The following is a 4,603-nucleotide window of genomic DNA, read 5'->3' on the forward strand; positions in this document are numbered from 1 at the left end:
AAAAAAAAAAAAAAAAAGAAAAAAGAAAAGAACTATCTGAAGTTGTGTAGTGTATTCTGCCTTGAATTTCATTGATTATAGATGCACACAGATCACATTTAAACATCTCTGGAATCAGCATGCATCTTACCACAATGACAATGGTATAGTTTACTTAGCAGTGGTTTTTCTTTCTTAGTGGTATTTAAAATAATAGTGTGCCTTACAATCAGTGGTGGCTTACAATTGATGAAATTCAGCGTATCTATTAGGTCAAATTTATTCATTGTTCAACTCCCTATCTTTACTGATATTTTCCTGCCTTTTATATCAATTATGAGAGCTATGTTAAAAATCTGATTTTTTAAAAAAATTTCTCATATTTCTCTATTTTGCTTAACATCCAGATCCTGTATTAGGTGCACTGAAGTTTAGATGTGTTTTATCTTCTAGGTTAATTGAATATTTTATCTTTATTTATTTATTTTTGAGACAGAGTTTCACTCTTGTTGTCCAGGCTGGAATGCAATGGCATGATCTCAGCTCACTGCAAACTCTGCCTCCTGGGTTCAAGTGATTCTCCTGTCTCAGCCTCCTGAGTAGCTGGGATTACAGGCACATGCCACCATGCCTGCCTAATTTTTTTTTTTTTTTTTTTTTAGTAGAGATGGGGTTTCATCATATTTGTCAGGTTGGTCTTGAACTCCTGACCTCAGGTGAGTCACCCACCTCAGCCTCCCAAAGTACTATGATTACAGGAGTGAGCCACCACGTCCAACCTGAATCCTTTATTTTTTTTAGTGGCTGATTTTGTCCCAAGTAATTATTTTTGCTTTAAAGTCTATCTTGTTCAATATAGTTATGCCAGCTTTCTTTTGGCTAGTATTTGGTATAAGTTTTTCCATGTTTTTACTTAAAGTACTAAGTCTTCAGCCTTGCTGTTTCCTTATATTTTAATTTACCTCTTATAAGCAACATATAGATTTTATTTCCTCATTCAACCTGACAATCTTTGTCATTTGACTAAATGCCCAGTTCATCTACATTTATTATGATTATTGATACATATGGATTGATTTCTACCATCTTATTTTGGGCTATTTGTCCCACCTGTTTATTTATTTTTCTCTCCTTTCTTGTCTTTTTTTGGATTGATGAATGTTTTTACTGGGTATAGAATTCTAGGTGTTTGTGCACAATGATAAAGTGAAAAGTAAAGGGCCCTTTTGTTCTCTTTTTGTCATCTCCAGAAGTAGAGTTTGAGCTTGTGAAAAACCATGGTTCATATGTATTTGGCATCCTTCGCCTACCACAATACTTAGTACATAGTTAATTCATAGGAATTCCACTTGTTTTGATTATCTTTGACTACAACTGGCAAGATGTGGCCTTTCCTTTTAAAAAATGTATTGCTAAGAAGTCTAAGGCAGTTTTTGTTTAAATGTTTTGTAAACTTAGCCTATGTTATTTGCAACTTTTCTGAATTTAAAAAAAAAAATTGGCCTTTTCCCCAGGTACGATATTAAATTCTAAGAGCTGTCAGTTGGGCAAAAATGTTTAGATTATTTTTTTTTTCAAAATTAATTATTAAATTACCATACCTACACTCCTCACTAAATTTCCTCTGGTCTACTTGATCTTTCATTTATGGAATGGTACAGTATTAAGGTACAATTTATAAACTTCTAAAAAAATACTACAACCCAGCATGCATTATTTATGGATCCATGTAAATATTTTTTTTTTTTTGAGATGGAGTCTAGCTCTGTCGCCCAGGCTGGAGTGCAGTGGCCGGATCTCAGCTCACTGCAAGCTCTGCCTCCGAGTTTACGCCATTCTCCTGCCTCAGCCTCCCGAGTAGCTGGGACTACAGACGCCCGCCACCTCGTCCGGCTAGTTTTTTGTATTTTTTAGTAGAGATGGGGTTTCACCGTGTTAGCCAGGATGGTCTCGATCTCCTGACCTCGTGATCCTCCCGTCTCGGCCTCCCAAAGTGCTGGGATTACAGGCTTGAGCCACCGCGCCCGGCCGGATCCATGTAAATATTAAAACATGGACTGGGCTGGGTGTGGTGGCTCACGCCTGTAATCCCAGCACTTTGGGAGGCCAAGGTAGGTGGACTGCTTGAAGTCACTAGTTCAAGGCCAACCTGGGCAACATGGCGAGACCACGTCTCAAGAAAAAAAAAAAAAAAAAAAGAAAAAAAAAAAGTTATTTTGGAGTTAGAGCTGTGTAAGTCAGTGTGTAAAACTTCTGTGATTTTAAAATGGAGGGTTGCCATCTAGTGGACACATTTAAATAAAACCTTAAAAGTCTTTCATAGTAAGTTAAGACGCAATGGAATAAAGCTTTTCAGATTCTTCCACACCACACGTTAAGAAAGAAGGTATATTCTGATAGTTAAAACAACAACTTGGAGTTTATCAGATCTAGGTATGAACCCTAGTTTTCTTATTTACTGTGTAACCTCGGGCAACGTTTCAACCTTTCTGTACCTCAGTGAGTTTGAACTCAGAAATTCATTGATTTAACACGGTTCCCAACTTACAACGGTTCGACTTACAAATTTTTGACTTTATGATAGTGTGAAAACGATACTCATTCATTAGAAACCATGCTTCAAATTTTGAACTTTTCTTGGGCTGCTGATATTCAGTATAATACTCTGGCAATGTCGGGCAGCGGCAGAGAGCCGCAGCTCCCAGTCAGCCACGTGATCACCAGGGTTAACAACTGTTACTCTACAGTGTACTGTGTTGCCAGATGATTTACCTGTAGGGTAATTTAAGCATTCTGAATACGTTTAAGGCAGGCCAGGCTAAGCTATGGTGTTGGCTAGGTTAGGTGTATTAAACACATTTTCAATTTACAATACTTTCAACTTACCATGGGTTTATCAGGATATAACCGCATCATTAACAGTAGAGGAGGTCAGGCGTGCAAACCTGTAATCCCAGCACTTTGGGAGACCAAGGCGGGTGGATCACCTGAGGTCAGGAATTCCAGAACAGCCTGACCAAGGTGAAACCCCACCTCTACTAAAAATACAAAAATTAGCCAGGCGTGGTAGCACTTGCCTGTAATCCCAGCTATTCCAGAGGCTGAGGCAGGAGAATTGTTTAAACCCGGGAGGTGGAGGCTGCAGTGAGCTGACATCACACCATTGCACTCCAGCCTGGGCAACGAGAGCAAAGCTCCATCTCAAATAAACAAAACAAACAAAAACAAACAAACAGTAAAGGAGCATCTGCATTACAAGGTCCTCCAGTGAACTAAACTAGACTGTGGGGAGATAGGAGAGCACAAAATTAGACAGTCTCCTCTTAGAGTTTAATAAGGGTTGTGTCAGGTGTACTGGGAAGGGACTACTATTAATATTTTAGAGTGGGCAGTTAGAAATTGGGTTTAAATCTTAGATCCCTTAATAATGCTTATATAACCTTAGGCAAATGCCGGTCTCGAGGATGACATTAAGACCTAAGTTCAACAAGAGCTGTACCACTGCTTCGTTCATCACTCTTTTCCTAGTAATGCTTGGAATAGAATAGAAAAGGCCTTCAATAAATATCTGCTGAGTGAATGAATGACATTACCTTAGCATTACCTGAACACATTTCCTGGTGTATAAGCACTCAATAAATTTCAGATATTAAGGAAATTACACGACTATGCATATTATGTACATAGAAACCTTGGACTTAAAATAATTTTAGATTGATACATAATTTACCAGTTAAAAAATTGTTATATACACTTACTGAAGGCAGAAAACTGCTGCATGTAACCCTATCAATATCGAGGGAAGGCCAGGCATGGTGGCTCACACCTGTAATCCCAGCCTAGGATCACCTGAGGTCAGGAGGTCGAAACCAGCCTGGCTAACATGGCAGAATGCTGTCTTTACTAAAAATAGAAAAATTAGACAGGCACGGTTGTGCATGTCTGTAATCCGAGATACTTGAGAGGCTGAGGCAGGAGAATCGCTTGAACCTGGGAGGCAGAGATTGCAGTGAGCCAAGATTGTGTCACTGCACTTCAACCTGGGCGACAGAGCGAGACTCTACCTCAAAATACATATACATATATTTTTTTCCTATATATATACACACACACACACACACACACACACACACATAATTTCCTCTATAAAGAGAGAGGAAAAGAATCTCAATCACGCAATGGCAGAGAGATACAGCTTCTAATGCCTACCTATGTCTGCTACAAAAAAATTTGCACCAATAAAGGGAGACAGTTATCAGAATCTCAATCTCAAAAGTGGGAAGAGGGGATGGCGGGCACAGTGGCTCACGCCTATAAACCCAGCACTTTGGGAGGCCGAGGTGGGTGGATCACTTGAGGCCAGGAGTTCGAGACTAGCCTGGCCAACATGGAGAAATCGCACCTCTACTAAAAACTACAAAAATTAGCCGAGTGTGGTGGCACACGCCTGTAACCCCAGCTACTTGGGAGGCTGAGGCAGGAGAATCACTTGAGCCTAGGAGGTGGAGGTTGCAGTGAGCCAAGATCACGCCACTGCACTCCAGTCACCAGTCTGGGCAACAGAGCAGAGCAAGACTCGGTCTCCCCCCCAAAAAAAAAAAAAAAAAAAAAAAAAAAAAAAAAG

Source organism: Colobus angolensis, unplaced genomic scaffold, assembly GCF_000951035.1.
Source record: "Colobus angolensis palliatus isolate OR3802 unplaced genomic scaffold, Cang.pa_1.0 Scaffold151, whole genome shotgun sequence".
Classification (NCBI taxonomy): domain Eukaryota; kingdom Metazoa; phylum Chordata; class Mammalia; order Primates; family Cercopithecidae; genus Colobus; species Colobus angolensis.